The sequence below is a fragment of the Ziziphus jujuba genome, chromosome 3, assembly GCF_031755915.1.
Source record: "Ziziphus jujuba cultivar Dongzao chromosome 3, ASM3175591v1".
Classification (NCBI taxonomy): domain Eukaryota; kingdom Viridiplantae; phylum Streptophyta; class Magnoliopsida; order Rosales; family Rhamnaceae; genus Ziziphus; species Ziziphus jujuba.
In genome coordinates, this window is record NC_083381.1 from 23,225,076 (window position 1) to 23,237,585 (window position 12,510).

General features: G+C 29.4%; 2 long non-coding RNA genes across 2 annotated transcripts; one reads left to right on the forward strand and one right to left on the reverse strand.

Annotated features, from left to right (window-relative positions):
• Window positions 1-3,346: 3,346 nt before the first annotated feature.
• On the reverse strand, window positions 3,347-4,443 carry LOC112492373 (uncharacterized). Its single transcript, XR_009638375.1, has 2 exons — window positions 4,243-4,443; window positions 3,347-3,875 (listed from the first exon to the last, which is right to left on the reverse strand). It is a non-coding gene; the product is annotated as an uncharacterized LOC112492373 (long non-coding RNA).
• Window positions 4,444-5,300: 857 nt separating this feature from the next.
• LOC132803073 (uncharacterized) lies at window positions 5,301-11,929 on the forward strand. The gene is made up of 3 exons (XR_009638206.1): window positions 5,301-5,418; window positions 5,542-5,613; window positions 11,614-11,929. It is a non-coding gene; the product is annotated as an uncharacterized LOC132803073 (long non-coding RNA).
• The last annotated feature ends 581 nt before the right edge of the window (window positions 11,930-12,510 follow it).

The following is a 12,510-nucleotide window of genomic DNA, read 5'->3' on the forward strand; positions in this document are numbered from 1 at the left end:
AATGAGAGTGTCGTATAACACACAGAAAATAATGAAGGACGAGAGGTTTTTATGCTTTCTCTCTTCTTCTTCCTTAAGACTTTATAAAGGACAAAGATCCTTTCCATCTCCCTTGATTAGTGCTAAATTTTCTCTTACCCAAGATTTAATGGTTAATTGATTGAATTACGCTTAAGGAAATTAAAATCAGTCACAAAATATGATCAAAATAATAAGAGATATATATATTGTTAATTATAGAAATATGGAAATATATATTAATTGTTAATTATAAATATTGTTAAAATATAATTATTATGGAAATATGGAAATATATTGTATATTATATTTTATTTAGTCTGTAATTTTTTTGGTAAAAATAATCATTTAGCCATTTAATTTTACATATCCGTATTTTATTATTTTATTTTAATTCTAAAAGCACATAAAAGAAATTAGCACTGATCAATGAAATTGTTTCCAAGTAATGGTGGAAAGGTTGGCCATATTATATATTATTCTGATTTTAATTTATTTTGTGATTGTTTTTTCCTTAAAAATAATTCATTAGTCATTCAATTTTGGGTATCCATATTTTATTAATTTATTTTTAATTTGAAAATCATATAAGGATAATTTAACACAAATCAGTGACTAATGAAATTAAAAAGGTTCATAATTGTTGTTTCCATATTATAATCTAGATAAGTTTTACTTATATCTTTGATATATTTGTAAAAAAAATTAAACTTAAATAGTTCATTATATGGTAAAAATAGATTAATAAATATAAAAGTTTACTTGTAATATTGATTTTGACCATATTTGATTTTTTAAAAATATTTATAAAAGGCTAAATTTTGCATCTAATTTAATATTCTTACCAAACATAAGAATAAGAATAATTAATTTTTTTTTCTTTGTTTTTATCCCCATAAATAGCTATTTTTGTTCCAATATAAATTTGCCATAAGAATAGAATTCACTATTATTTTTTTTGGTATATTTCAATTTTAAAATTATTTATTCCATAAAAATACATGTTCTCCTAATTTAAGAAATATTTATTAATTTTTAAAAGTTCAAAATTGATATTCCTTTCTTTCCACGATATTACCATATTTAAAATATATTTAAATCTAAATTAATTTTCATACACTAAAAATACATAAATAATTAATTTTTATGTAATTTAATATTTTTGGAAAGAAAAAAAATTCAATATAATAACCAATCATGTCAATAAAATAACTATTCCTTTTTCCTTATGTAATTTTTATGAATAATTATTTCTATGCTGAATAATCTTTCTTTATACTAAATTAAATGTGACCTAAGCCTGTTTCATAATATAGATGTGGCATAAATTATTTCGTGCCTTATGTTTTTATATATGTATGGATTGTATGAGCATATGTATATGTATTTACACACAATTATATATATATATATACACAATATAAGATAAATTTAATTTGGTAGCTAGGTATCCTATTTTAATTTGGCAACTCCATTTGTGTTTTTTTTTTTTTTTTTTGATAGGGATGGGTAGCAAGAATGGCTGTTGCCATCTTGACTGCGACCTCGGCCCCACTCCATTTGTATTTTATAATATATATATATATATATACACACAGGCATGTATTTTTTAAGTGTTATATATAAAAAATATAATTTAATTATAAAACTGATATTCATTCTATATCTATAACTAAAGCAAAATAAATATTTCAATATAATAAAAACCCTTATTTCACCTTTTTTTTAATTAGCCATTTTTGTTTATTTAACTAAATAAAACTATAATAAATTTATATAATATAATTCAAAACTAATACTATTTAAAAACAAAAATAATCAATAAAATTTGATAAATTAATAAATATATATCATTAATTAATCAAATATGTGGATCTTCTTTTTTTTTTTCCGTTTAAGTTAGAATCTTTTAATTCTTTCTATTAAAATTTCCCTTTATTTTCTATTCCTACAATATTTTTTTTACTAAATTATATTGCTTTTATAAATTTATTTACAATTTATATTTTCTATTTTAATTAACAGTAAATGAACAACTATCACATACTATTGTTTTAGAAATAAATAAACTATTATTAAATATTATTGTTTTCTTCATTTTAATTAAAAAACAAATTAGCATTACTTTCTTAAAAAATTTTAAAACTGGATTTGCATTCTTGAAAAAGAAATAAATGGCATTTTCGTAATATATACTAAATTCCATGGCTTTTGTTTTAATTAAAATATGCTTCGGTTTTATAAAAGGTAGAAGACACGTGGTAGATGTAGGAAAGGGCAAGTGCATGAGCGGAATGTCCAATTTGGCCATTTATCCAACTTGCAATACAGTGTTAGAATAATGCAATTTGAGAAGGAAAAAAATGGTACATCTGTATTTTCAAAGGGGGCCGGGAAAATTGGAACAGTGTTGGAGATTGCGGCTCATATATATATATATATATATATAGATATATTAGGTATGGGCCTACTATGATTTAATAGTGTTAAATATATATATTTTTATTTAAAATATATTTTTAATTTGTAATGATAATTTTAAATTTTGAATTTTATTAAAGTTATGTAATAACTATTATTTTGAAAAATATATTAAATATGTTAAAAAAATATATGAAATTACTTAAATGAGAATATCCTCATGGTCATGGTAATGAAAATGATTGCTATATATATAAATATATACATATATATATATATATATATGTAATTTAAAAATGAATATAATTATGATACAACTTTAATAAGAATAGAATATCTGCTCAAAATGTATATGTAATTCCATATGTATATGTAACTCCACATATGATAACCATAATAATAATAATACTTGAAAGAAACTACTTTAGTCCCTGTAAATGTAATTTCCAGAATTCTTATCACAGCTTTATTGAAGGCAAGCCAAATTGGACAAGAATTCATCTTTCTAGTGGTATTCATTGAAATATAATTTTCAGACAAGGCAAGAGAAGAGCTAAAGAAACCCCCAATGATCCTAGTCCCTAGGGGCGAGGAGCTTCAATTATAAACTTTATAAACCCCCGAGTGCAAAGTACAGATTTAGATTTAAAACTTCAAAATTTAATTTTGTTTGTCAGTATATATATTTTTGTATATGTAATAGAATATAATTATGTAATTTTGTCAGTAGATGACAAAATATATATTCATTATTGTATAGTTTTGCTTGTCCAAAACCTACTATAAAAAAACCTTTTTTAGAATCCTTTAATATTATATAAAATGTAACAAAAAATCTAACTCACTTTCTTATCTATAAGTGCTAAAAAAAAAAAAAAACAAAAGAATGTAAAGGAACAACCAACCATCAGAAAGAAAAAAATAATAATTAGACCATTGAAGATAAATTGGAAATAACAAAAGAAAACCAAAATCGTAAGAAAAAAGGAAAGAAAGTGATAAAAAACATTAAGGTAAAAAAAATGGCCGAGAATGTGAAAAGAAAGATTCGAAGAAATGGAACTTTACACCACCATTTCTAAGAATCCCATTACAATCCAAAGTAACACACCACACTATTAAATACCAATATGCAAAAATTTCAAATACCCATCTGTTCAAAACATCAGAAAACCCTAATTAAATCAAAAAATAAAAATAAAAAATAGAGTGAAAATTAAAAAGGAAAAAGATTTACCACTGAGCCTAACTGCCTCTGTTGCATCGAACCCAGACTCCATTGCATGGTAAGGAAGGAACCAGAAGATCCCAGAAAGTAAAATAGAGAAGCTCAGAAACAAATCAAGGACGCATCTGAAACTGAACTCTTTTGCCAGTCTTGTGAGAACCATCGAACATCCCCCGTAGATGAGTCCCGAAGAACTCACTTTCTCTGTCTACAAGTAACCACAAAAAAATAAAAAAATAAAAAAATAAAAAATAAAAAAGAAGAAAGTAGATTGTAAAGGAACAATCAAACATCAAAAGGATAATTAGAACATTAAAAATAAAATTGGAAAAAAAAGGAAAAAACATGAAAAAAAAAAACCACAAATTAGGTCAGAAGCCAAATACAATTATACAAGCACAGACAATCTAAAGACAACAAATGCAATTAAAATTGAAAATCAAAGTTTCAAGGAAGAACCAAAGACATACACAAACCAAGTTCAGGAAATTCTCTTCTTCTGTTCCAAAAAAACAACGGGAGCAAAAGAAGTAATGCAACCAAATAAATAAAAAAATCTGAAATTAAAACCATACCATAAGTATAAATCCAATTCCAAAATTTCATGGTAGCAGGTAGATCCATTTCAGTAGAAGCCATGCCTCACGGTAGACTATTCAGCTTCCCTCTATCGCTAGCCCCTCTCTCTCTCTCTCTCTCTCACCAGTGTGGTTGTTTTGAAGGCCAATCATCCACAGTTCCCTCAACATTTACAGGTTCTATTCCTCCTCCTTCCCATTCTCAAATTTCCATTTGCAGTTTTTATTTATATATATATATAGTTATAGACTAAGCATGAGCCACGTGCATTGCACGTGGACCATCATTTAATAGTGTTATGTATTATTTTATTAATTTTTTTTATACATAAAACTAAACATTCAGTATTTATAACAAAAAATTATCAATATGGGGTTTATTTATAATTTATATTTTAAATACTTTAAATTATACTATCCATCTTAGATCTCTCAAAAAATAAAAAATAAAAATAGATATCTATTATCAATATGACATATTTATTATTTAAAAAAACATATTTATGCGTATTAATATTATTATTATTTGCTAGCCTATTTATACTGGAGGCTTAATAATATGAAATTTATCGTTGTTAAAAAATAATTTATTTTATATATATGGTAAAAAAAAAAAAGATGAGAGAGAAAGTAGAGAGGGCGACACTCTTTCTCTGTCTTCATAGTTAGCAGTAGCACACATGTCAAGCAGGGGAGAGAGAGAGATAGAGAGTAGTGAGTAACACAAATACATATACAGGCTAAGGAGGCATTTCAGTAAAAGCTGGTGGATAATTTGGTAAATTCAAAAGGGGCTCGAAAAGTTGTAACAGTATAGGTGATTCCGGCTTTTATATACAGCTATAGATATTTTTTAAGGTTAATTACATTGCATCCTTTTCTAGTTTTTTTAATCATCAAAAATATTCTGATGTATGTAGTAATTACAAATCAATCCTTAAGATTATCGTATTGACGTTAAAATTAACGAAAGAAGGGTATAATAGTCATTTAACAGCTATTCTAAAAAACAAATTTAAAAAAAAATAACAAACATAAAAAAGATTTTTTCCATTGTTTTTAAGTTTCACCTTCATACCCGATAAGGGTTTTCATCTTCATGCCTAATAGGGATCTCAAATCTCATTTCTTCGACGGACAAATCTCGAGCAAATCTTAGTTCTTGGAGTCCAGGTTTCGTTCTCTTCTCTTCCTCCGATTCTCTCTCCATTTCTCTCTCTCTCTCTCTCTCTCTCTCTCTAATCCATTTCTTTGGCTTTGTTATATTTTGATTTTCTTTACCCAATTACAAAGCAGAAAATTGGAACTGAAGGACAATAATCACAAAGAAAGAGAGAGAGAAAGAAGCAGATGAAGATGATGGATTAAGTATGTGTTTGCTGTTTATGCTTAATTTAAAAAAAAAAAAAAACTTTACTAAGTTGAAAGAGGGTCTGATTGGTTGAAAACCCTTTTGAATGTTCTTTTCTTTTATGGGTTTGAACTAAATTGTCAGTTTTTTTAATTTTTCTTTTCCATTAAAATGCAAAAGAAAGGAAAGTGAGTACTAAGTTTTGCCATTTATGTTGAATGATGGTATGGTATTTTCCGATTACACATAACAATGAGACTTTTGGCACGTTACTATGCCTTCTCTTTTTTGTGATACGTGTGAGGCAATCAGCTCTTTCAATTTAGTTTCAATATAAATTTTTTCAGAATTGTGCCAAATTTAGTTTCAATAAATAACCCAAAAAGCATTAAATGTGCCAAATGCCATTTTCATTCTCTGTTTTCTGTTGCAGTTTAATAGCTTTCATTTTCTCTCTTTCTCTCGCTCAGGAGTTTCGATCTCCGAGGTTTTTACTTTGTTTTCTTAGAAGAAGTGGGTTGTTGATCATCTCTGTCATTTGAAACTTACTGCTTACTGCATCATTATTTTTCTGGGGTTTTGTTTTTGTCCTTAATCTTTTGTGGTTGCATTTGGCCTGTTTTTCTTCAATAAGAATTTCTTGTTTCTATATGTGTGGGTTTTGTTACTGATATGGGTTTGGAGATTTGATCATGGGTTTAAAGATATTTAGGAAAATATTTGGCATTTAAGCTGAACAAAGTGTTCAATACTCAGTTAATTGCTGTACTATGAAGACATTGATACTAAGAGGTGGTGGATTTTGTTCGCAGGCCATTGTATTCTCTTTATTTGGACACCTTTTGATCTTGTCGTTTCATCTTTGATCTCCTTTTTTTCTCACTTCTCATGTACTTTTTTTTTTTAGAATCTTTTTAATTTGTTTTTTCAAGCATTTTTGTGTTTGTGTTTGAATAATTGTCGTTGTGTATACGATCGCTGGAACTAAAACTGGATTGTTTGTTTTTATTATATTTGACAGAGTCATGATTTTTGAAATAGTTATTCATTGTTTTGAGCAACAGTTTAAGACTTTTGAGGTAAGTGAGGATCGATTTAGATTTGTGTCTGTATGACAATGTAAAGTTCATTACACGTAATGAGAGGTTGATTTTAGGGGAAAAGCCCTTAATGAATGCTAAGGTTAAGTTACCCTGGACAAGAGGGGCTTTGTTCCATGTAAATAATGATCAGGATTTGCTAGAACTGTTCCAAGAATTTAGTTAACACAATATCAGTATTATCCACTTCCATTGCAATATGTTACCCGTGGCTGAGATGTAACCTGAGGTTATGGACCCTATAGAATCAGACCCACCTCAACCTGAACCTAAACATCAACCTCAACCAAACTCTCCTGTCAGTCAAGTTTCTACTCCTCCCCCACAAACAAAACCTCATCCCAACCCTAAATAAAAAGAAAACCTGAATTTGATAGTGATGGAGTGGAAATAAGTGATGAGGATGATAACGAGTGGCAAGGGGAAGACTCAAACAATGAGGATGGTCAATTTAGTAGTGATGAAAAGGATGAAAGTACAGTTGCAAAGCTGTCTAGGTTGATGAAGAGGAACCTGTATAAGCCTTTACCAGATGGAAAACATCATTTGCAAATAGGACAAACTTTGGAGTGTGCTGCTGAGTTTAGAAAAGTCCTTACTGAATATAGCATACAGGAGAGGTTTAATGTTTATGGAGTGAAAAATGAGAAGAATAGGGTTACCTGTGAGTGTGCAGCTACGGGCTGTGGTTGGAGGGTTCATGCATCCTTCATGGCTGATAATATTACATTCCAAATAAAAACACTTCGAGAGGATCATTCTTGTACAATGTTGTCTAAGAATCCCATGGTCACTTATGAGTGGCTTTCTAGAAAAATAGAGAATAAAGTTAGATGCAATCCTGGTATAAAAATTAAAGACCTGCAAAAGGAAGTTAGAGAGATGATTGGAGTTCATGTTTCAAATGCTAAGCTGTATAGAGCAAAAAATAGGGTGTTAGAAAGGTTAAGTGGGGATCGTGGAGCAAGTTACTCTAAGCTCCATGATTATGGCAATATTTTATTGTGCAAGAACCCGGATACTATGCTACAAGTCAAGTGCTATAGGAATTACATATCTGAGAACCCTATTTTTCAACGGTTCTTTTTGAGTTTTCTAGCACAAAAGGATGGCTTTTAAAAGGGCCATAGGCCATTTATTGGGATAGATGGTTGCCATCTCAAGGGGCAATTTGGTAGAGTGTTGTTGACTGCAGTAGGTGTGGATGCAAATAACAGCATTTTCCCATTGGCTTTCTCTGTGTGTGAAGGGGAAAACTATGACAGTTGGATTTGGTTTCTCAATTTGATAAGTGAGTACATAAGAGTCCATGAAACAAGAAGGATTTCTTTCATGTTTGATAGATAGAAGGGTCTGTTGAAGGTAATTAATGAGGTTTTCCCGAATGCCTTCAATTGATATTGTGTAAGGCATATCTTTGCCAACTTCAAGTCTCATTTTCTTGGTGTGAAGGTCAGGAACTTGTTTTGGACAGCATCTAGATTAACAAATATTAAGGATTTTCATGTTGCAATAGAGGGCATTAAGGCGGTTGATTTGAGTGCATATACTTGGTTGAAGGACATTACAGTGGATAGTTGGAGCAAGCATGCATTTAGGACTGATGTTAAAGTGGATCATGTAACTAACAACCTTACAGAATCATTTACTAGTCAGATTGATAGTATTAGGAACAAACCGATTGTAACATCCCATCCCGAAGTACATCGAAAATTTCTCAAATTTGACCGAGGTTGACCAAGTCTGACCATCACTGACCGAGAAGGGGTCAAATGTTGACTTTTTGCTTCCGGTGGAATTTCACATTGACCAAGGTCCCGTTACAAAGTACACATTGGCACGAGTTTATAGACTAGTAGTACGTCGAAAATGCAGCTACGGTTTGAAAGTTATGAGCAAAACAAGTTGAGGTCCAAATTGTCCAAGGGTTCCCGATTGACTTTTTATTTTTGGGGATATGAGCTTTGACTCATGTACGAATGTGAATTACTCCTCGATACGAGTTTGTAAACTAGCGGTACACTTGATTTGGACATTTTGTTGAAAAGTTATGGACCTATAAAGTTTTTCAAATATAATATTATTTTAATATTATTTTTAAATAGGTGAACAGTATGCCACGTGTGACTTAATTAAGGTACCATGTGCCACAATGAGGAAATGCCACATGTCAACCATATTAAATATTATATTATCTTAATATTATTTATTTATTTTATTATTTTGTTATTATTATTATTATTTAAAAAAAAATTCTTTTTTCCTCACGTGGGGAAACATCCACGAAATTTTTTTTCTTTTTCTTTTCTTTTTCTTTTCTTCTTCTTCCGTCTACCTTCTTCCTTCCTTCTCCCTCTCGGCTTCATCCCGTTTCTCTTTTTTTTTTTTATCATATGAAGCCACACGCGCCTGATGGGGAGGAAGAGGGGGAAGATTTTGGCTAGTAGCCAGAAAATGGCGCCAATCATCACTGGATGCGGCCGGATCGGGCTTCATTGCTGACGACGGTAAGATTGGCTCCGTCAGCGATCCGGCCACCACCGGGCCAAATTGATACTCCTTTCCATCTATTTTGGACCTCTAGAGCTCGATTTTGAGGTCCATTCAGCTCAATTCCCTGCCGTTTGGGAGACATGACAAGTTGAAGTTCGACCGAAAGCTTCCGTTCACTTTCCGGCCACCTCCGGTCGAGTTGAGTCCAACGGAGATCAGTAACATATTCTTCATCCCCTTAGCTTTCTGTTGATACCTTATTTATGAATTTTGGACACCGCTTATGTTAAACCCCCCAGGTACTGGATATTATTTATCCGAATAAAATATTAATTTATTTGATCCTGTGTAATATTGTTGTTTTAGAAGCATGTGTGAACCGTAGAATTGATCCTATGGAGGATCTTGGTTGGATTGCGTACTCAAGGTGAGTGACCCATCTTCAAATTAATTTTGGGAATAAAATTTGTGAATATTTTGTATTAATTGAATATTTGAAATTGATATTCTATGTGATAAATATTTAGTAGATTTATATTTGGAAATTTGATGCTCAATTGAGTGAATCAAAATATTTATATATTAAGAAATATTTTGATCCAAAGAATTTTATGAAATTGAAATTGAAATTATTAATTATTAAATTAATTTATTGGAATATTTCATAATTGAATATTTCAAAAATATGTTTATGTGTTCGATATTATGAGAATTTCTATCTAGAATTGTATTGCCAATTTATAATGTTTTTAATATATGTTTTGGTGCCAAAAGAATATATTTGGGAATTTATAGAAATTGTGGTTTTGATTTATTTTAATTATTGCTATGGTTATTATTCAATTATTGTTAACAATTATATGAATTAATTATATATGGAATTTACATGGTTTTCATATTATTGATTTAAATTGACTTTTGAGAATTTGAGAAAAATATAGATTTAAATTATTATGTTTCCAAAATATTTATGCATTGAAATATTAATGGCTTGACCTTATGCCATTGAAAATTTTGTATATTCAAAATTGATGGATTTGAACTTGATACATTTATAATAATGATTTAAAAGAGAATGTGGAAAATTACGGGTTCAATTGGATGGAATAACCCGATAATATTTATGAAATTTTAAGATTTTGAAAAATATTGATTTATGATTTACGAGTTTTTAGATGCACCATACACGTACTGGTGTTCTGTGTATATGAATGTGATTAGTGCGCACATGGATATGATTAGCGTGCAGGTGGGTGTGAGTAACGTGCAGGTGATTTATGGGGTTGTCCTGTGGTTGCCATCGGATAAGGATAGGCCGCCCCTCCATGGCCGGGACACCTATTAGCAGCGTCACGGTGGGACGCCACGCGATTGTATGCCGATTTCTCTTTTTAACCTCTTGTCTGGCGGTGCTCGAAACGATGGGTACCATTGGCGCCACTAGTATATAGTGGGTGCATCAAGTGGTTTTCGAAACATGATTTTTAAAATAAATATTTTGAAATTATTTTTAAATTAGAATGTATTTAATGTTGTTTTTATTATTTATTTCAATTGGAGATTTTAATACAAATTTTATGGAATTTTATTATGTTTTTAATTACCTATTTATATTAATGTTTTAACAATGCAGTTTATCTTGATTTTACTATTTACATTGATTTGATGATTTTAAAGAGATCATACTATGTTCTTACCATTTATTTTAAATGGAGGTTTTAATTTGGTTTAATTATTCCTTTATTTAATTGTTCAATTAATTAATTCATTCTAATTATTTTAATTATTTCCTTAATTGTCTTAATGTAAGTTTCATTAACATTTTTGTATTATTTGTTTATGACATTTATCAATCATTTAGTAATTGTTACAAAATTATTTTTATTTTTATTTCTATTTTATTTTCATTACAAATTTTAGATCCTTGATTTATTATACTTTATTTGATATTTAGTTGACTAATTGTTTCCTTAGTTTTCGAGGCATACAAATAGTGAGTTTTGTAAAACGTTTTAAAAAGGGGAATGACTGAAAATTTGATTTGATATTTTTTAGGATCTGATTGTGTGTGTTTTTTTTACTTAGGAACATCCAATAGTTGATGCCCAGAAAAAAGAAGAGGTTCTGTGGTTTTTTTTCGTTTTTTTTTTTTTTTTTTGGTTAAGATGATAAATAAATTATTTTTTTGGCTTTGTGTATTAATTTTTGTCACTTTGTTTGATAAAAGAAACCTGCTAAAGTTAATGTTGCCTAAGGAACTTCACAGGTAAATATTGCTACCCAGGAAAATGCACAGATATTTTTATATGTTGGAAATTATATTGTCTGCATTTTTTTTGTTAAAGAACTATCTTGTATGCATGTTTATATTCATTTTTTCTGATTGCCTATTGTCCAATTAATTAAGGAACTTCTTCATCCCAGCCTCAAGGCTCATCATCCCAACCCACTGTGACCCGAGTCCTTTGGTTTTCTCAGATAGCGACTGCAGCAAGTCCACAGCATCAAGTTCAATAATATTTTGATAAACAGTTATGGATTTTGATATCAAGTTGTACATTGGGAGCTTTAGCACATTTAAATGCTTTTTGGTTGTATTGAGGAATGCAATTTGTGGTTGAAATTAGATGCAAATTATTTCTTCAATGCAAGTTAGTTATAGGAATATTCTGATAGGTGTACATGGTGATTTTCATCAAGTAAATGTACATGAAGGCTAGGGTACATATAGTGCATAGCATAGAGGGCTATGTCACCTCTTTTTTTTTTTTTTTTTTTTTTTTTTAGAATAACACATATTTAGATGTGTACAAAATATTAGTCCAATAGGATTGAAACCCTGTTACTTTTTGTAGAGACAATGGCTCTTATGACACTTTGAAATATATTTTGTTACACCTGAAAATTTAATGAAATGCTATTACAACTATTGAACTATAATTCATCAATTTTCCAAGTAACAGAGGGTGCGCATGTCATTCATCAAATTCCCGTTGCACTTTCTCTATTTATGTTTTAAACCTTTCAAGGGGTGACATTGAAAATTGATAGTTACTTTTCAAACAAATCAAAATCCATTTAATTAATATATAAGGGTATTTCAGTAATTTTAATTGCCACATAAGAGAGAGAAAATATTTTTATGGATGAATTTTAATGGCAAGGGGTACGGATATAATTATGGTAAATCTGAAGGTATTTAGTTGTAATTAAGAAAAACCAGAGGGGGGTGCAGTGTAATTAACCCTATTTTTTATTTATTGATTAAAATATTATAAAAAGTAAAAATACCAAATAACTTAAATTCATTATGGTAAATTT